The sequence below is a fragment of the Hemicordylus capensis genome, chromosome 1 (genome assembly GCF_027244095.1).
Source record: "Hemicordylus capensis ecotype Gifberg chromosome 1, rHemCap1.1.pri, whole genome shotgun sequence".
Classification (NCBI taxonomy): domain Eukaryota; kingdom Metazoa; phylum Chordata; class Lepidosauria; order Squamata; family Cordylidae; genus Hemicordylus; species Hemicordylus capensis.
Genome location: NC_069657.1, coordinates 299,379,723 through 299,401,621, shown reverse-complemented (window position 1 = coordinate 299,401,621; position 21,899 = coordinate 299,379,723). Strand labels below are relative to the sequence as shown.

The following is a 21,899-nucleotide window of genomic DNA, read 5'->3' as shown; positions in this document are numbered from 1 at the left end:
CTGAAGGGCTCTGCCTGATTGAAATGACTGCAAACGAGCATCCTCCTGTACATCAGGAAGTCTCCCTACCACATCAACTGACTCAGGTGAAGTTGTAAAAGTCTAACCACAGCATGTGTATTTTCTTTTCTCTCATAAGGTGCTGGCTCTGTTCTTTCTTGTCTTCACATACTTCAGTAGTGGAGGCAAGTCTAATAAGCCTCATGACATCCACTTTGGGCACAATCTATTGGGAATTCTCCTGCACGTCCTGCTGACCTCAACAATAGCATTTCTTGTGTGGCTCCCACTCATTTCATGTGGGAGAGCACTGTTCAGCAGTTATCTGGGGATGCTGCTCCCAGCAGCGGCCCTGTGTCAAACGCAGTGTGCATTCCGCACATACAGTCTCTGGATTCCTTGTGTAAAGTTAGAAACCCAAGACACTTTGTGTATGAAATACAATTCGTCGCTGGAGAAAGGCTTGTGTATTCGATGCAAGCTCAGGCAGGGCTGATCCGCTAGACTAGTCCTTCCCCTCAGTTTGCTTCATGAATACAGCCTGTAGACAGTGATGGTGATTTTTGATGGCTTTTTGTCATCCTTTGCAGGTTACCTTTGGGCCAGTATTCCTTGGAAACGTCCCTGATCACATTAAGATTCATCCAAGTGCTGGACAGATTTATGGCTTCAGAGGCTGCATTAGGGAGTTCCAAGTGAACAATAAAGAACTGTTCATCATAGACGAGGCCTTGGAAGGAAGGAACGTTGAAAACTGCAATGTCCCTGTTTGTGACTATCATCCGTGCCGGAATGGTGGCACTTGCACTAGGTAGGCATCAGGATTGCTTGGTGTGTTTGTTTGAATTCCTTCATTGCCTGACTGGTTTCCCTCATGAAATCACTGTGTGCGGGTGACTAATGAAATATTATTATTATTATTATTTTTACATTTATATCCCGCTCTTCCTCCAAGGAGCCCAGAGCGGTGTACTACACACTTGAGTTTCTCTTTCACAACAACCCTGTGAAGTAGATTAGGCTGAGAGAGACGTGACTGGCCCAGAGTCACCCAGCTAGTTTCATGGCTGAATGGGGATTTGAACTCGGGTCTCCCCGGTCCTAGTCCAGCACTCTAACCACTACACCACGCTGGCTCTCTGTATAAAAACTGCAGCTGTTAGCGTTCTTTGATTTGATGATGATGATGATGATGATTCTTTTTTGTTTGCACAGTCAAACAAGTGTTATTGACTGGTTTGTTTTATCCAGACATCGAGTCCTTCCCAAGGACCTGGGATGGCTGAATTTTATTGTCAATGTTGTTGCTGTTATTATTATAGGATATCATTGCAGAATATAGGCTGTTCCCAGTAAAGTATTATTATTATCTTGTTTACACAGTCAGACAGGTGTTATTGACTGGTTTGTTTTATCCAGACATTGAGTCCTTCCCAGGACCTAGGATGGCTGAATTTTATTGTCAGTGTTGTTGTTGTTGTTATAGATATCGTTGCAGAATATAGGCTGTTCCCAGTAAAACTGCTTTTTGTAATTGCCTGATGGTGATTTCTGTGGCCCCTATGGTGTTGAGGTGCTCTTCAAGGTCTTTTGGAACTGCACCCAGGGCGCCTATTACCACTGGGATTATTTTGGTCTTTTTCTGCCACAGCCTCTCAATTTCAATTTGTAGATCTTTGTATTTGGTGATTTTTTTTCTATTTCTTTTTCTTCTATTCTGCTATCGCCTGGTATTGCTATGTCGATTATTTTAACTTGTTTTTCTTTCTTCTCGACTACAGTTCTATCTGGTGTATTGTGTGGCAGATGTTTGTCTGTTTGTAGTCGGAAGTCCCATAATATTTTTACATCTTCATTTTCTTCAACTTTTTCAATTTGATGGTCCCCCCAATCTTTGGCTACAGGTAGCTTGTATTTTTTGCAGATGTTCCAGTGTATCATCCCTGCTACCTTGTCATGCCTTTATTTGTAGTCAGTCTGTGCGATCTTTTTACAACCGCTGATTAGGTGGTCCACTGTTTCATCTGCTTCTTTACAAAGGCGGCACTTGCTGTTTGTTGTGGATTTTTCGACTTTTGCTCTTATTACATTTGTTCTTAGTGCATTTGTTCTTAGTGTAATTGGCTGATGGTTTTTTCTGTGGCCCTTCTTCTTCTTCTTATATTATTATTATTATTATTATCTACATACTTATTTCTTGTAGATGGGCCATGTGCGGCGACGTGGTAGGAAGGAAGCGATTGGCTGAGTTTGCAGGCAGAAGCACCTGATTGGGCAGTGGGGATTCCATATGCAGAGTTTGCAAGCAGAAGCACCTGACTGGGCACTGGGGGTTCCATATGCAGATAAGGAGGAGGGGCCTGTGATGGTTAAGGTCAGTTGGAATGCAGCTGTTACTGGTCGGAAGATGTTGTTGATATAAAAGGATAGCAGGCAGGGGTCTGCAAAAAGACAGGTTGTGAGGGAGGAAAGAGCCCCTTCAGGAGAAGGAGGATGCCTCTGTGTAAATGAACAAAATCTGTTAACTCAGGGAGGGTGGAAGAAAAACATGAAGGGAAGGGGAAGGAAGAGTGGAGAAGAGCGAGTGGAGGAGAGAGAAAGAGAAAAAGAAGGGAGGGAGAAGAGAGACAGAAGGAAGGGCAAGGGACGGCCTGAGCCTGTCAGCAGCCTGAGGGGAATGAGTGGCCATGGTGGCACTGGCAGCAAGGAAGGGTCCAGTCAACCACAGCTGCTGTTTGGGGCTACTGAGGCCATTGTAAGAGGGAGGCATTCAGGCAAGGGATGGGCCTGGGCCTGTCAGTGGCCTGACGGGAACGAGCGGCCATGGTGGTGGAAGCAGTGAGGAATGGCCCGGTCAACCACTGCTGCTGCTCCTGAAGGGAGGAGCAGGAGGGGGGCTCGGGCGAGGGTGGGGAGTTCTCTGGGGATGGGGGCTTCAGCTTGGCCAATAGGTGGCAGCAATGCTGCAGCCACGACCAAGAAGAGTGAGGAGGATGGAAGCAATGGGATGGAGGAGGAATAGGAGTGCAGCTCAGGTGAGGGTGAGGAGGTCTCTGCAGTGAGGAGAGCAATCAAGTACTAATGCACAGATGCTCTAGAGCGTGCAAGAGTTCTAGCACTGAAGCGGAGAGAAATAATGGCGGTGGTCAGGATGCAGAGGTGGAGGGCCGGCAGGTGAAGCTCCTCTGGCCAGAAGAGGTGGGTGTACGGCGGGCAAAGCCAGGAAGAGGAGGTGGTGGCAGGGAGAAATGATGCCAGTGGTGAGGAGGTGGGCAGATGGTGGGTAAAGCCCTGCTAGCCAGGAGGAGAAGGTGGGGGGGTGGGATGGCCTGGCCCTGGCCAACCCAATGGGGAGAGCTTCGTGGGGGAGCAAGCGAGTGAGCTGCGGGGGGGAGAACGATCGAGCGAGCTGCGGGGCGAGAGCGAGTGAGCGAGTTGTGGGGGGGGGAGCAAGCGAGCTGCGGGGGCGAGCGAGCTGCGGGGGGAGAGTGAGTGAGCAAGCGAGCTGTGGGGGAGAGCTAGCTAGCTGCGGGGGAGAGAGCGAGCGAGTGAGCTGTGGGGGGAGAGTGAGCAAGCAAGCAAGCTGCAGGGGGAGAGCGAGCGAGCTGCGAGGGGAGAGTGAGTGAGCAAGCTAGCTAGCTAGCTAGCTAGCTGCGGGGGAGAGAGCGAGTGAGCGAGTTGCGGAGGGAGAGCAAGCGAGCTGCGGGGGGCGAGCGAGCTGCGGGGGGAGAGTGAGTGAGCAAGCGAGCTGTGGGGGAGAGCTAGCTAGCTGCGGGGGAGAGAGCGAGTGAGTGAGCTGTGGGGGGAGAGCGAGCGAGCTGCGAGGGGAGAGCGAGAGAGCTGCGAGGGGAGAGCGAGCGAGCTGCGGGGGGGAGAGCAAGTTGCGGGGGATGTCACAGGCTCTGTACACAACTGCACAGATGCTCTGTGCAGGGTCAGCTAGTTATTATTATTATTACACAATCTACCAGATGTTGTTGTTGTTGTTATTTTTACAGCCCTTGATTGAAAATGTGGGAGCTGCTCCTTCACTTTGAGACAAATAATTATCCAAAAAAGAGTGAAAGCTTGTGGCCTGAACTTTCGGAAGTATTAAACATAAGGAAGTAACTTGTGTGTTAGTTAGGGATGTGCATGAACCAGTCCGAAGGCCATGCAAGTGACCTGCCAACTGGTTCGTGCTGGTGCCGGTTCAAAGTTCAACAACGGTAGGGGGTCTCCCTTTAAGGGTGGGGGGTTGCACTTACCACTCCCACCACTTTTCTCCCACTGGCACTCCGTTTTTTAAAAAGGTTTTCGGGGAGGCAGTGTTCCTCCCTGCCACCCCTGCCATTGCCCAGAAATACAGGAAGTACGGGCTGCGTGTGTGTTCGTTGCCGTGCACGTTGCGTATGTGACTTGTGCATGCCACATACGACGTGTGCGGCACGCGGGCAGGGCGGTGGACACATGTGCAGCCCGTACTTCCTGTAAATCAGGGACTTAACTAAAACATTAACAAACATTTGTCACAAACTGGAGTCAGTCTTTTGATTCATATACATGGTCACCACGTCACTTCATGTGAGATTAGGGTTAATTCCAGGCCAAGTGGTGGCAGATTATAACTGCTGAGTTCAGCAATTGGAGCAAGACTATACAAAGAACTTGAACACAACCTACTTTGTTTCACTCACGATTAGATTTTTAAAAAATCACAAGAAGAAAATGCATTTAAAACTGTCAAGGGTTTCTGAAGATTTTAGCTGGTGGAGACCATTAAGCATGTCAGGTTTTTAATGTATTACCGCAAAGAAAGATTTAGAGCCTTATTTAATAATTATTTTTGTCACATAAAATAATTAAACAACAATTTGGCTTTCACTGACAAAATGGAAACAGTTCAGAGTCATCTAAATTGTTGTCAGTCTTTTAACTTAAGCAGGTTAATAGCATTTTTAAAAGATCCTCCTTGTCATTACTTGGTGATATCTGGATGTTGGAAAGTCTTCCTAAAGATTTCATCTCTGTAAAACCAGAGGCTGTTAAATAAGCAATTAAATCACAAGCTAGAAACTCAGATCTCCATTCCATAGTTTATGATAAGGCTCCTGGGAGATAAAGCATAGCACTGCAAGCTCTAGATTTTTTGCTTTCCTTCAGCCTGAGGGCACTGAAGGCTAAGCCTCTTAGCATTGTGTAAGGAACATAGTGGCTCTGAATGACCTAAAGTTAACATTTCAACCAGCCTGCCAAGTTTTATAGGACAACACAAGAATTCCATGGGGGGGGGGAGTCAGAGGGAGGAAGGGAGGGAAGAACAATATAACACAGGGATTCCCCAATTTTGTTCTCAGGCAGATTGGAACACTGTCTTGCACATATACCCAATATTGCTTGTACCACACTAACTGGTTTCAATGGAAGTGGCAAACTTAACTATTTGATGAGCTGAATGTCTATGAGATGTGCTAATCACAGGGAAGTTCAGCCTTTGTTGTTGTTGTTGTTGTTGTTGTTATTGTTGTTATTGTTGTTGTTGTTGTTGTTTTCTTCCTAATACCCCATAGCTATCGCATTTCCAAGCTTATCCACAGTCAGAGTGACAGAAACCAGGCCAGGTGTGTATAACTTCAGCCCTCCAGCAGTTGCTGGACCTCAACTCTCATCATTTCCAGCCCATTGCACAGGACATGCCCAGGCCACACAGAGGCCCATTGTGCAGGTGCGGCGGCCTCGAAAATGGCCGCTTCACTGGGGGAAAGGCCCAAATGGGCCAAGGAATGGCCAAAGAAGGCCATTTTTGAAGGAAGGAAGGCCAGCTATGGAGGGGGAACCTCCACACACACCCCCAGCCACCTCAGGAAAGCCCCTGGAGGGGGTAAGTTTAAAAATAAATAAAAGAAATGTTTTTGTAATAGGTGTATGACCCCCCCCTCAACTTAACCAGACTGGGGGGGGGGAGTGTTCAAGGGGGTGCTGGACCAAACTGGCCCAGTCTGGATCCAGTTCAGACTTGAACCGAAGCAGACCAGCCAGTTCCATACACACCCCTAATCTGCAGGAGGGTCAAAGTTGTGCAGCCCTGCCCTAGGCACGCTTACCCAGGAGTAAACTCTATGGAATATAGCAGGATGTACTGTTGTGGCAGCAGGCATGGCTCTTTTCTTGGGTCTGAAACAGAGAGACATGCACACACGTAGGAGGTGAAAAGGTCATTTTAATCTGTTAAAAGGCTTACATCCCTCGAAAAACACACTCTGTGGGGGATCCCATTGCAGTAGGAGATGTGGCTCTAGAGGGCTCTGCGGCCCCACGCACACTAGTCCATTGATGAGATCCAATTAGATTCTAAAGGGGCTGCCTTTTATTGTTGATTAAAAATAAGCTTCATTTGCTGGCAAATAGACGCGTATGAGCAAAGCATGGCCAATACAGGTGCACAGAGAGTATAACGGGCAAGGTTCTCACAGTGAACGCTGATAAGGTGATGCAGCTAACTATATCACTAACTAAAACAAGGAGCTCAGCAGAGATGAGAGGGAGAGAGAATGCTTTATGCAAGCCATCAACTCTCAGTCAAGAAGGCTGTCCTGTGCCTTCTACACAGGGACTGACACTTGCATTACACTAAATTTCATGGCTGAGATCCTGACACAGATACTACACTTTCCCTCCTCATGATGCAATGGTCTTGCACAAGGGGATCTTTCCCTACCAAGCCCCTACAATTACTTTTAAGTACACTTGCAAAGGACTATTGGGGAGAAGGAAGATGGAGGGAGACATGTGAGCACAGGACTCATTCCCATACTGCCAAAGCATGGAGTGGCATTATGTATAAAACTCAGTGGCTGCTTTCACACATAACGGGGTTGGGCCCACACTTTGCCCCCATTCCCCCCACTGCACTTCCAGATGATCCTGATCTAGAGTCTAGGAGCCTGATAGAGGAGAGGAACTGACTTCATGAGCTTCCTCCTCCTCATGAAGGACAGCCACAGCAGCCAATCAGAGATGGAGAGAGAGAGGAGCTTCCTACCCTCAACTCCAAAGTTGGCAGCCTTCAGATGACACACCACTTTCCAACCAGAGTTTTTGGTGGTGAAACCAAGGAGGCGCCAAAGGTGCCAATTCAGGTTTATGGTTGGAAACTACATTTAGACAACCACAAGCCAAAATATCTGGCATGGTTGCATTCCGGTTTGGCATTATGTCCAAAGGCGGTCTCCGAGAACAATCCAGCCAAAGGGGGGAGTGCCACCTCATTCAAGTAGTTGCCTTCTGTGCCTGCCCCCCATTTCTCTTTCAGAAATCTAACATGTAGGTTGCAGCTTGCCTACCCAGAAATGCACTTTGCCCCTTCTGTGCCTCCCTTCAGTTTTTCTCTCTCTAGTGCTGACACTGAATCCAGCCCCATTAAAATCCAAAATCCAGTTTTGCCATTGGTTGGGAAATGGAACTGTACCATAAGGATCAAAATGCACAATTGCCCACACTGCTGCTTTTAAAGGAAATGAAGATTAATTATCATGTGGAGTTAATTTTAGACCTGTGAAGTTGTCTAGTCCATGAGCTCATTATGGATAGGGCGAAATTTCCTGGGACACTTAGGGTGTGGAAGTTCTTTAAAAAGCTGAGAAGGGTTATCAAAGAATAAACTTTGGTAGACCAGATTTTCATCTGAGTTTGGCAATAATTAAACTAAGATGTCAGTGTTGTGAAAATAGCTCATAAATTTACTATACTGAAGATTGCATCAAAAGGAGAGTGGTCATGGTTGATGAACAGATTTATTTCAGGCTGCTTAAGGGCACATCAAAATGTAAACATGCATGAGCTTAGTTTTCATAGTGCTGAGTACAACCAGAAAGTTAATTACGCCCCTGCATGAATATGTTTGCAACATCTCAAACTATTCTCACAGCAATTATTCTTACTGTTGTTGTTCGGCATCTATTGAAGCAGCAGATGGCTCCATTAATGTCAATCAATTAATTAAGATCAAAAAATCAAAGCCAATTAACAATAAATTTCAACAGAGAGTAGCTTATCTTCAGATTTCAGACACTAAGAACAACATAATTATCAAAATCCTCAAGAAGACTGGTTTCCCAAGGATGAACTAGTGACATTTCAAGTATAGCTGTCCTACAAAGTGAATGCCAATTTCTAGCTAAGAAATAAGACAATAACATATCCATCTGTTAGGACCAGTCAATGATATAGATGTTCATTTTCTGCACACTCGGAGCCCATTCAATCCCGTAAGTGCTTTTATACGTAGAGCCTTTCCAGAGGATCCGTTTATAATAAAATGAATGTGCAGTTGTAACCTTGTAGCTGACAATCTTCAAGAAAGCTCCTTGTGGTGATGTAGTGGTCATCAAGTGAGAAGATGACCTTTTTGTCTAACCATTTTTTTAAAAGTGTATAGTGAAATATATTTCTTGAATAGGCCCTATCCACTAGATGGTGTTTCTTCAATGGCTTTTGGTGGCTGGTGGCTTTTAGCTATGACACTGCATGTGCTTTTGGGAAGCTGGAGAAAAAGTTTGGGAGTTCGAATGAAGAGGAAAAGTTTGGGAGTTAGAATGTAGCCAACAAGGGAGCAGGTCTGAGTTATTGCAGCAAAAGAGTTCTGAAAATATTCTATTTGCATTTAGGGAAACTTGCTGCTTCTGTTTATTTGCAAATATAAAGATATTATAAGTCTCCAGGAATCTCTCCTTCCAAGAAAACTGACCTTGTAGCAGCTACTCATGGAACTTTTTTACCACTCAGGGATGTGGGGAAATGGGAAACGACCGAATCACAGTTCCCAATGCTGAAATCACAAATTGTGAGTGAGCTTCCCTGAATGTAATTCAGAATGTTCTTAATTATTTTTTTAAGTCAACTTGAGCTCTGTTTTGATTGTGCCTGAATTATTTCACCTTAGCCCAATTTGGAAAAGACCCGGGAGCTCCCTACCTTGCCCAGAAGACCCACTCCTATCCTTCCCCACCCAACATTACCTGATGATAGATGCAATTGAGAGGACTGATAGGTGGCAGCAGGGCCTCTTTTGACTCTCAGAATATCAGGGGCCACAGGAACGACATCTTCCATGTTTCCTAGTAGCCTGAATGTCCTCCAACAGCTTAGCACCTAGGAACAATAGGGGAAGTTGTTCCGCTGGTCCCCGATGAAGTAGGAATTGCATCTGCCATCATTTCTGACAGCAATGGACAGGGCACATCAGCCTACTAGGCCTAACTGAGGACTAGCAGAACCCTCGATGCAATTCTTTCTTAAGGCCAACACTAAGGTCCCCTTCAGATAGTAGTACCATCCAACCAGACTACACAACAGCACAATGAGATGCATGCGCGCATATCTCTTATCCCCCCTGCTGCCCTATGCACCATTTCACCATTTCATAACCACACTGGGGCGGGGGGTGGGTGGGGCAGGGAGAGACATCCAAACTGCTCCTCACCATGAAATTTAAACACTACTTAAAAGTAGTATTTAAATTGCACTGTGAAGGATACGTTCAGATGTTCCACTTCCCACATGCACACATGATTATGCAGCAACGCAATAGTACAGCAGGTAGGGGGAAGATATGCACACACATGCTCCTCCCCATGTGATTCAGTGGGCCAGTCAGGCAGTATAATCTGAACCGGCCCCAGAGAAACGTCTGTGGGAAACAGGCGGTTGCGGCAGAAGGCAGGAGTCATGGTCAGCCAAGCCTAATACAGGCACATAATTAATCTATGGAATTCTTTGCCATGGGATGTGGAGTTGTCCCCCAGCTTGGATGGCTTTAAAAGGGGCTTCAGCAAATTCATGGAGGACAAGTCTATCAGTGGCTACTAATCTTGATGGCTATAGACTACCTCCAGGTTCGGAGGCATCTGTTGGGCCACTGTGGGAAACAGGATGCTGGATCTGATCCAGCAGTACTGCTGCTAAAGTGAAACTGACAAGGGGTCACTCCAGCCTCTGCCTTGGAAGACATCCATTTCACACACACACACACACACACACACACACACACACACACACACACACCCTAAAAGAGACCCCTCTTTGACAACTCAACACTCTCCCTCTAGTGCATTGGGACACACTCATCAACCAGCCCTTCAAAAGACAGGAAGGAGAGCATAGTTATTCCCTCCACTTCCAGTTGACAACTTTCCTATCCATCACATATGGCTTGAATATTGTGCGATCACATTTAATTCCAGACTTGCAAGACTGTTCTGCAAAGGCCAAGACGTGGCACCAGAGGCACTCTTTGAATTGATTGTTTGGATAAGCCCTGATTTACATTGATTGGCCTGCCTTGCCATTTCAACAGAGCTGTTTTTGCAGGTTATCTTGTAGAGTTAACCTTTGTGATATTTACAGAGGTAGAGAAGGAATTACTTGACTGTAACTAACAGAAAATGTCTTTGGCTGCAGCCCTAAGCACATTTACCAGGAGGAAAACCTTACTGACCTCAGTGGGACTTAGTTCTGAGTAAAATATGCGTTAGAGCAGGCTGTATGTGACACATCTGTATATTAAGATGCAAAATCCTGGATGTTGCAAGGGTCTCAACAACAGAGCAGCATGCAATTCCCTCCATTTCTCATTGCTGTAGGATTATTCTGTCAAGGTAAACCTTGATCTTTCTGGACCAGTACTGAAAAGGGGAGAGAGAAAACTGTTGGCAGAATACTTTTCATGACTGCTTTCATCAGATCCCTAGAACTAATAGGAAAAAAAGCCTTCTTGGGCACAAAGGTATCCAGAAACAAGCCTCTAAGTTGGCATGAGATTCTATAGGATAGTATGCATCAGACCCAAGATGGTGAGAGCAGACCAGGACCTTTAAATATGGGTCTGCCCTATTCAAGGCAAGGAAGGGGTATGACAAAGGACTGGTCATGCAGAGCCCTTCCTGCATCTGCCACTTTTGCCCCCACCCTCCAGTTGCTTCTCCAGACACTGCCACCCCAAAACTGCAGGATTCCAATATCAGAAATGAGCCTAGATGGGAGATGAGGATTTAGAGAGCGGGGATGCAGGAGAAAAGCCACCAGTGGAGGATGGCTCAGCAACCCCTGCCTGCATGCCCCTTTGCCCACTGAAATCACCCATTTCCTCCTTATACATCAGTGGGTCAGATGCAAACATAAAGGCACGGGTCATCTGTGGTGAATTGGTGTGTGGAAATTTCCTTTCCTGACTCAGGTCAGTCAATGAACAAACTGGCTGAACCAGTTTTAACAGCTTTAAGTTAGCATCCTTCTCAGTCAACTAGCTCAAAAATGACTCCTATCAGTGATGAGTCATTTCCACAGTGTGGTCAGAGAAGCTGCCTACGAACAATTAAAAATCCTTAACTTTCAAAATCCAGAAAGCTCAGAAAAAGATTCTGGTAAACCCAGAGGTTCTGATAGGTTATTGCTGCCACCTGATCTCTCCTACAGGCTACTCTGAATGGGTGCTGGAGTGATCAAAGATCTCCATTTGCCTTTTCCTCCTTTCTAACAAGCAAGTGGATAAATCCAATTATTCTCCCAGGCACTTGGAGTTAATTGTTTTGGCCAAGCTCTCATTAAGATGCATTTTGCACCAGATAAACCCCCCTTATGGCCCCTTTTTCTCCTGCTGGATTAATAACCAAACCTTGGAGCCTTGTAAAAAGTAAAGAACAGTGGGAGGGGGGGAGACTTTTTATTAAAATTAATACAGACTATTTTCATCTGAGGCTTTTAGCTTTTTAGATACACTTTAAAATGTTTGACTTGTTTACAAGAATGCTTCAATATGCCTTGCTGGTTCTAAGGTGGCACACTTTGAAATCTTAGTTGCGTAGTTGCAAATAACAGATATTTAGGAAAATGCAAAGCACATACACAAAAGCAAAATAAATTCCTGACACACAATCTGACTAAACAAACTGTTCCCTATGCTGAAATTCCTGAAGCTAGGGCCTTGGCTTCTTCTGCTTGAACTCACCAAACTCCTGATGAGAATCAAGTCCTCTGCAATCCTGTCTCTCAAGGATCCGCAGTCATCCTGCTGCAGCAAAACTCCTTTGCTGCATGTCCTCCATGCTCCTCCAGCCCAGACTTCCTTTCTTCTTCCCAGAAATCCCAGCAACAGCCCTCTAGGTCCCACCCACCTGGTGTTCTGATTGGTTGCCCTGGAGTTCACCAGCCTGTCAGTCAAGACAAGGGTTCACTTCCTGTTAACTCTTTAGATGGTGGAGAGACTGGTCACTACATCATCACATGTACTTTGGATCATATATCTAGTACACTAAAGTGCATTGCCATGTAAAATTACCTTGGCAGAGTTAAATTTTAAATAAATTTTGAATAAAATGGTTAAAACTTAAAGATGTTCTTTCATTACTTTGTATAAATTAAATAAACAAGTTGATTGAAGCACAGAATGTTAGAGTTGGAAGGGACCTAAGAGGTCTTCTAGTCTAACCCCCTGCTCAGTACAGGAAACTACTACAGTATCCCTGACAGATGGCCACTCAGCCTCTGTTAATAGCCTGAGGGCCAAATTACATGCAATGTTTAAATCATTATTAGGTTTAATTGGTTTAGCTGTTCTTTTGCCAATGGCTGCTGATCAGGACTGTGGATTGGGACCGTGGCAGTGGGGTGAGGGTGCGGCTTAAGACTACCCCTCACCACCCTAGGGGTGTGCACAGACTGCTTTGACCATGAACCGGTCTGCCACGAACTGGCCAGTTTGAGCGATTCAAACCAGTTCAAGCTGGTTCAGCAACTCAGCCAGACTAGCTGTGGGTTCAACCGAACCGGTTTTGGGATCTGCAGTTCAAATTTGATTTTGACCAAATTACAGCAACCGGTCCACATACATCCCTTCACCACACTCCCAATCCACAGGGGCCCCAATTCAGCACTATTCACTAAAGAAAAACCAACACTAAGTTACTTAGGACTCAAATGGCTTTAAAGGTGGTGTGTGTGTAAGGTGTAGCTTCTCCCTAAAAGTTGACCAAGTAGATTGCATGTCATGATCTCAAGTCAAGTTTGTCTTGTACCTGTAATATATTGGGAAATCATGAATTGTGAGCCTCTGACACTAGTGTACCCATATAAATCTTTTGTTAGTACATCCGTTTCTTACGTTCTAATTAGGAAACAAAATGATTTCACAGCAGAATAAGGGGAAAGCTTCAATTAGGCAGGAAAAGTACCCACACTGTGTATTTTGCAATGCCTGAGAAAACTCTTTCCATGAGAATGTGGATCACTTTTGGAGCAGAACACATTTGCATGGTGGGGTAAGATAAGTAACTGAAATGTTCTCTAAAGGCCAAGCATTATCCATGATTATTTGCCCAATTATCAACACTAATATTGTGTTCTGTGTACCTGTGTACCTCCAACATTTAAAATTCACTTTGGGAGTCAAACTCTTTTCAAATGCTCGTTCTGCAGTAGGGAGAGCACCTATTGCTGCAAGCATATAAGCTCCTCAAGCAGCAAATCAGATATCTGGAAAAAACATAATTCTTCCCAATGTGTATGTCAATGGGGCCTTGGTGTAGTCAAACAGCCATTTGCATTGTTTTTGTAGCAGATTTTATTACCAACACCCTTGCCAGTTGGCACATACAGAAGATTAACTTGGAATGTGAAAATCCTTTGAACCCTCTGAGAGCCTCATTATACAAATAAGGTTTCTTCTTCAGTGATTTACGGGAAAGTCACCTGACTTTCCTATGATTGCAGGACCTGTTGGGGAAAAGAAATCTTCATATTCTTGGGTTTTGTCCAAGGAGTCATCTGCAAAGTAGTCTGAGAACTGCACAAGAATTAAAGTGAATGAGATACTAAAGTGTCTGTTCACACATTATTAGCATTGCACCTTTACAGCAAGGTCAACCAAGTTGTAGGGAGGCAAAGCCCCCCTCCATCTGCTTGAAGGTAATCAGAAATGCAGAACTCATTTGCCCTGATTAAACTCTGTGGGCATAAGAGACGGTTATAGGTGGCATTCCATTTTCCCACCAAATTTCCTAGAGGAAAAAGCTGCATTCTTTCTAGCACAGTTGTCTTTAGGATCTCCAACCCAAAGAATGAATCTGATTTTCCTTGTCTAGAGAGGGTGCATGACATTTGTTGCAGCCAAGTTTACTACTTTAGATTTTCAATTTCCCTTATGCATGAAGGCTAGGGTAGGCAATATGTAAGGGGTTTTTCAAATGTTCTCTTTCTCCTGAGAGGACTGAACAGTCAGGACAAGGCAAGCCAAAGGATGTTCCAGGTTTCAAGAGGAAGCACAGTTTTCTAGCACTCCACTGCTAATGGGAGCTACTGGTAAAGAGTGATTAATGCCCTGCTTCCAACTTTTGCACATTATTTGATGCTCTAGGTTTTGTTTAATAATTATTTTGACCCCAGCATCCAGGCTTGGGAGCTCAGGAGCTGGCCTTAGGATTGCATGCTCATTCCTTTTCCCCCTTAAGCACTAAAAAGCAGGGGGTTCAAATAAATAGGGTATTTACCTACTGAAACATAAATTTAGATCCAATAGTATTCCAAGAAGCCTTAGAAGAATTTAATGTTGACTCTGCTGGTGATTCTGTTGATGTCCTGGAACAGCAAATTTATTTACTACATTTTAATACCACCTTTCTGCCTTGACAGAGGCACCCAAAGCAGTTTACAATATTAAAAGAAGCAAATTACAGAAGATTAATAAAACATCTCAGGCTGTTGGTCTTTTCAGGAGCTGAGGACAAGAGCTCCCTGCCCTGGGTGCCTCCTTTCTTGCCTTCCTCTCAGGGCACAGAGGTCTTTCAGTACTCCTGGGAAGGAGGGGGAGGGGCTTCCCCAACAGTCCTCACAGGCCAGAGCTGGTCTTTATGGGGGCCGAAGTTATGCTTTCCCCTGGCCTGGGTGCCTAGCAGACATGATCGCTCCTAAGCATCCTCTCCAACCTACTTCAAAACTGGCCCCTTGGTATCCAGAAGAACTGTGGGAGCTGAATCGGCAAGGTAGATGACTGGAGTGAAAGTGGAGAAAGACTTGACTCGAATATGACAGATTACAACATAGAGCACATTTGAAGACCTATGCTCAGGTGATATGTGCAGCAAAGAAGCAATCCTTTTCAGCCCATATTGCATCCAGAAGCTCACATCCAGAGGGGTTGTTTAGGGTGTGAGAGGGCTAGTACATGCCCCTCGTCCCTTGCATCAGAATTTGGAACCATCAATTACCCACTGTGATGTTTTAAATGAATTTTTTGTTGGATAAAATCGCTCATATTTGGGCTGACTTAGGCTCAGACTCCACAATTATTGTAGAGTTTAATGCAGAGCTGTCCAGCAACAGCTCTTGTGCGGTTAGGCTGGATCAGTTTCAATTTATGACTCTTGATGATGTGGACAAGCTGTTTGGAATGGTTCAGGCTACCACCTGTTTTCTTGACCCTTGTCCAACATGGCTTGTACTATCTGGCGCGGGGGGGGGGGGTTATCTTTCTATCTATCTATCTATCTATCTATCTATCTATCTATCTATCTATCTATCTATCACATTTTTATACTGCTCAAAACGTGAGTTCTCTGACTTAGAAAGGTTGTTGTAGAAGGCCTGGTAGATATTATACAGGTACAGTAAATGCTTATCTGAGGGAGGACAGGATACCTTCCTGTTCTAAAGAGGCAATTATTAGACCACTTCTGAAGAAGCCTGCATTGGATCCCTCGGAGTTAAGCAACTATAGGCCTGTTTCCAACCTTCCATGATTGAGCAAGGTAATTGAGAGTGTTGTGGCCTCCCAGCTCCAGACAGTCATGGAGGAAACTGATTATCTAGACCCATTTCAAACTGGTTTTCAGGAGGGGTATGAGGTGGAGACTGCCTTGGTTGGCCTGATGGATAATCTCCAATGGGGAATTGATGGAGAAAGAGTGACTCTATTGGTCCTTTTGGATCTCTCAGCGGCTTTTAATACTATTGACCATAGTATCCTTCTGGAGAGTCTGAGGGGGTTGGGAATGGGAGGAACTGCTTTGAAGTGGTTCTGCTCCTACCTCTTGGGCAGATTCCAGATGGTTTCTCTTGGAGACTGCTGCTCTTCAAAACATGGACTTTTATATGGCGTCCTGCAGGGATCCATACTGTCCCCAATGCTTTTTAACATCTACATGAAGCCACTGGGAGAGATCATCCGGAGATTTGGTGCAGGGTATTATCAGTATGCTGATGACACCCAAATCTATTTCTCCATGTCAACATCATCAGGATAAGACATAACCTCCCTAAATGCCTGCCTGGAGGTGGTGATGGGCTAGATGAGAGATAAACTGAGACTGAGTCCAAATAAGACAGAGGTACTTATTGTGTGGGGTTGGAACTCAGGAGACAATTTTGATCTACTGCTTCTGGCTGGGGTCACACTCCTCCAGAAGGAAAAGGTACACAGTCTGGGAGTGCTTCTAGATCCAAATCTCTCCCTGGTATCTCAGGTTGAGGCAATGTCCAGAGGTGCTTTCTATCGGCTATGGCTGATATGCCAGCTGCTTCCATTTCTTGAGATAAATTACTTCATTCATCATCAAATGACCTTGAGATAAATGTCTTCAAAACAGTAGTACATACGCTGGTAACCCCCAGACTTGACTGCTGCAACATGGCAACATGGAGACTGCCTTTATACATAGTCCAGAAACTGCAGTTGGTATAGAATGCGGCAGCCAGATTAGTCTCCGAGTTATCTTGAGGGGCCTATATTACTCCTGTATTGAAAGAACTACTCTGGCTACCAATAAATTTGCAGTCAAAATGCAAGGTGCTGCTATAACCTATACAGCCCTAAACTGCTTAGGCCTTGGGTATTTAAGAGAACGTCTTCTTCACCATGACCCCCACCACCTGTTGAGATCATTGGGAGAGGTTAGTCTGCAGTTGCCACCAGCTTGTCTGGTAGCTGCACAGGGACGGGCCTTCTCTGTTGCTGCCCCAAGACTCTGGAATGTGCTCCCTGCTGAAATAAGAGCCTCCCTGTCTGTCTCTAACAATTTTATGAAGTCTTTCAATACACATTTTTTCACCTAAGCTTTTTAACTATTTCAGGCATGTGGCTTTATATCATTTTATGGTTTTTATTTCTGTTTTAATTTGTTTTATGTTGCTGTAAACCATCCAGAGACAGAAGTTTGGGGTGGTCTGCAAATACAATAAGCAAACAAACCGACAAACTTCTTTCTGTAGTGGGAGGCTTAGAGGAGAAAGTGCAGGAGGAGGAGACCCTCCAGAACTCATGCCTGAGATTGTCTATAGCAACAGAATTGCAACAGTAGAAGCTTCTACAAGCTTCTACAAATTTCTATCTGGTTTAATCCCACGTTACTCCAAGAATGTCACAACACCTAAATCCCATGGGGAGGGCCAACAATATAGGCACTTCCTATGCCATCAACCCTGGGGGATAAGGTTGTTTTTGTTTGTTTGTTTTTAATCGCAACACCACCACCTCCCGTTCAATGGGGGCCGGACCGAACTGGCCTGGTCAGGTTCGAGTGCTGTTCGCACTCGAACCAAACCAGGCTAGCCGGTTCCGTGCACCAGGGAAGGGATGTCAGAAACCATCTGCAGGTCCCCACCCTGCATGCTGCTTCTAAGTGCGATGTTAGGGTGTGATGGAACCTTGGGGAGTCTAAAGAACTACAGTAGATATCTTAAAAATCTCCCTCAAGGATGACTGGGAATTTTCTTCTGAGTTTGAATGTGACTCATGAAACTCCAGAGTTCCTTGCAAATGGGATAAATAAATAATAAATAAAACATGAGGTTTACTTATCTTTATCTTAGGTACAAAGATAATGTTTATATAGCTGCAAAAGTGAAAGTCCTGGGGATGGGGGTGGGTGGAATCAATATTTTCTTTCATTAAAAAGCAGTAAGTAGAATCAAGCTGTCCATGTCTCATCTCCTCTGTCTTTCACCCCCTTGGCAAAGATGAGCTTGAGAGGTGACTGTTTTTAGAGACCAGCTTGTATGAATTTGCTTTCAAAATAAATCTTCCAAGGAATCTCTCCCCCCCCCCCGTGACAAGCTTTAAAAGTACACTGCAAAAATATTAAAATAAATATTTTGCCCATTCTCAGAACTAACAATTGAATGTAGTGTGAAATCTAGGCAGGAAACAGAACATGGGAACAATGTTCCAGATAGAAATAGAGTCCTAAACTCATAATTGTTTGGGTAATATGCAAGCTGTGGATAAAATCATTAACTAAGGTGTCATTAGAACTTGGCAGTTGCTAGCAACTAAACAGAATACCTGACATGAGCCAATATAACTGTGTGGATTTTGACGGACCTACTGCAGCTACTGTTTTAGCACCAATCAACGTAAATTGTTTTAATTTCTTCCCAGAAACACACTAAGTGTCATTGCTGAAAACAGTTGTGCAATCCAGTCAGCATTTCAGAGTTAACGCAAGGATGCATCTTCTTAGGAACACACAGTTAGCTATGAATTGCGGCTCAGGAGAATTTGAATTACTGAACAAACTTTGACAGAAGGAGAGAGATTTAGGAGACCTTTGACTGAAGAAACAGGAGTTATTTTTTTTTAATTAAGTGTTTTTTCACATTTTGTATTTTACATCTTTCCCCATTTCCCCCCGCCCATGCCTTCCCCAACCCCGGAGCCCGATCTTACCTCCCCTAGCCAGCCTTTACACACTGAGCTGGCTGCGAGGAGGTGGGAAAAGAAAGGAGAGTTAAACGAAAAGAGAAAGAGGGAGAGTGGGAGCAGAGGGGTGGGAGGGAAGAAGAGAAGGAAATATACTTTGTTGCACCAATAGATGTGGGTGAATCAGAAAGCATTTTTTAAATTCTAAGAATAGTTCAAGTAACTTATCCCAGATTTCTGACCATTTATCCAGTTTGTTTACTTTTATGAGGGCCCATTTTTCATGTGTTGCTAACTCGAGCAGATCATGCACCCATCCCTCACTCCTAGAGAGAGTGTGAGATTCCCATTGCCGCAGTATTAATCTTTTGGCTACCAGTAAGTTTATCCATAGCCATTGTTTAGGACCTGATTTTAGTCCCCACTGAGTTGGGATATACCCCATTACTGCATTCAGATCCTTAAGTGCAAGGGATGAATCTATCACTAAAATTAATACACGTAATAATTTCCGACCAGAATCTTCGTACTATGGGACAGTTCCAGAACATATGTGTGCTAATTTGGCATGAGGATTATTACATCTCCAGCCATTACTATTTGAGGCCATTTTTAATCACTTAAGGTGTAGAGGGATCCAATATGCCCTGAAAATAATCTTCTGTTGGATAAAGCACAATTTAAGATCCATTGAGCTCCATTTAACACTACCTAAAATATATTGCCATTGTTCTGGTGACAGTTTATGTGTAAGTTCCAGGTTCCATTTGTCCCTAAGTTTATCCAAGCCAGGCTCCCTGTCTCCACGCACGAAGGCATACAGATATTTATTTAGTTTTGAAAGAGGGGACATCTTAATGGCGTGCACTAATATATCTGGAGGTGCTGGGGCTGTCAGGGCATCGGGTCCGAATTGAGCAGATATACTATGTTTCAATTGCATATACTGCCGGGCACTGGATGGAACTCCTCTTGCAGGGAAGCGAAGGGTTTGTAGTTATCCTCCACATTTATCAACTGTGATAGCCCACTGATTCCATTTTCCACCCAATGCTTCCATAAAATTGGCTGTTTACCTATCAACTAGCTGACCAGGCACATAGCATCTGCACCCCTAGTTCTCCCTGACTGTTCTCCCCCCTTCAGCCCCTTCTCCCTAACTCTTCCCCCGGGCATCTCCGACACCCACCTGGCCCGTTCTCCCCCTGCTCCCTGCTCGTGGTTTCTATCCAGCTTGCCGGCTCGTTCACTCCTGCCACCGCCTCCTCCTCTTCCTGGTGGCCAAGCTGCCTCCTGACCCCGGTGGCCGCGTAGGGCCCACCGCCGCCGGCTCCTCCTCGCCGCGGCCAGTCCTGCTGCCCACCCACTGGCCTACCACCATTTCCCCCTGCAGCAGCTCAATAGCCTCCTGAGTCCTACTGCACACGAGCCTCCGCCGCCCAGCAAATCCGCTGAGTGCCAGGACACATCCCCACACATCCAGGACAGGCACATCTATGAGAATTAATAATAATGATATGTGCGGGTTTCCCCACAGTGGTCAGCCCAGCAGAGGAGATCAATATTAATCTGTGTGAGTATTTTATCTAAATTAGTCTTGGCTACCAGATTAGGTTGCTTAGTAATCAGAATTCCTAGGTATTTCACGGAGTCTGTTTTCCATGTCACTTCCATGTCATTTCCCTGCTAGAAAGAGGTAATTTCCCTATGGACCTAACCTCAGATTTGCACCAATTAATGTTATATCCAGATAGGTCCCCAAATTGGCATAACAATTCCATAAGTTTAGGAACAGATTCCTGCGGTTTTGCAAGGAACAGAAGGGTATCATCAGCATATAGTACAATTTTAAGTTCTTGTCCAGCCACCTTAATACCTCCATCTTTTCTCACTGCTCAGGCCAAGGGTTCGAGGGTCAAGTTAAAGAGAAGAGGAGACAGGGGGCATCCTTGTCTTACCCCATATTTAAGAGCAATGGGTTCTGTCCGCTAGCCATTGATATTAACCTTTGCTTTAGGCATTTTATATATAGTACATTCCCAGTTTAGAAAATTAGTTGGAAAACTGAATTTCTCAAGGGTTGCCAGGAGAAAGTCCCTTTGTACCTTGTCAAAGGCCTTCTCTACATCAAGAGACAGCAGGAGGGCCTATCTTAGCTAAGCAGGTCTGCCCTGGTTGCATGTGAAAGGGAGACTTGATGTGTGAGCACTGTAAGTAATTCCCCTTAAGGGATGAAGCCGCTCTGGGGAGAGCAGAAGGTTCCACGTTCCCTCCCTGGCTTCTCCAAGATAGGGCTGGGAGAGATTCCAGCCTGCAACCTTGGAGGAGCCGCTGCCAGTCTGTGAAGACAATACTGAGCTAGATAGACCAATGGTCTGACTCATAATATGGCAGCTTCCTCTGTTCCTATGTTCCTAACTAGGTCCCCAAGGTTGACATATAGTGTAGGCGCTTTATGGAGGTTATAGCTCCCATCTTCCGTTCCCAAGAGAGGGTGTCCTCAAATGCAGGCCCTTTGCCCAAGGCACTTTATATAAATTGTTCATTCCTGCATCCTTACACAGTCTGTGGCCATCTAAGCATTTCATTGGAACCTTGGAACCTCCACTATGCATCCAGTCATCATTCTTTTTCTTTTTCTTTTTACTTTAACACTTTAAACCTAAGAGTGAAAGAACCTAGCACCTTCACCCAGAGAAGAAATGTAGCACACAACATACATTATAGAAAGATCTCTTGCTGCAACTCTACATAGTTAAGAGTCAGCCATTTGCTTGCAATCACTGCAGGAATAATTCAGCCTGGGCCGGGTGCTCAAAGCAATGCATTTTGCCCTCATGGAGGCAGCATAGAATTGCAGGGTATTTGAAGAAGCAGGTTATTCTTTTTCCTTTTTTTGTGTGTGAAGATCCTACAAAACTGGAATTTCCTTCTTTGATCAATGGCTGCCTTTGGGAAATCCTGAAATAGATCAATCTGGCCTTCATCCGTTCCCCGTGTTAGTGTACCTTTCACTCTGGCCCTTGCCAGAAGATCTTCAGTTGTAAATTTTAATAGTTTAAAGACATTGGCCCTTGGAGGAGCACCTCTAGCTGGAGGTGTACCCAGGGCTCTACGCGCCCGCTCAATCTCAAGATCATAGCTTTGTGGGAGGTCCAGAACTTGTTGTAAGTGTGTAGTCACAAACTTTATCATATTTTGTTCTCCAGAGCATTCTTTCACCCACACTAAGCAC

The 21,899-nt window shown here is 45.0% G+C and overlaps 1 protein-coding gene across 1 annotated transcript in view; it reads left to right on the top strand.

The window, feature by feature from the left end:
* The first annotated feature begins 2,428 nt into the window (after nucleotides 1–2,428).
* LOC128340819 (protein eyes shut homolog) overlaps nucleotides 2,429–21,899 on the top strand; it is a 130,526-nt gene continuing 111,055 nt past the window's right edge. Inside the window, exons 1-2 of the mRNA XM_053286547.1 lie at nucleotides 2,429–2,455; nucleotides 5,550–5,600. The gene's annotated coding sequence lies outside the window, so the exon portion shown is untranslated. The remainder of the gene's footprint in view (nucleotides 2,456–5,549; nucleotides 5,601–21,899) is intronic.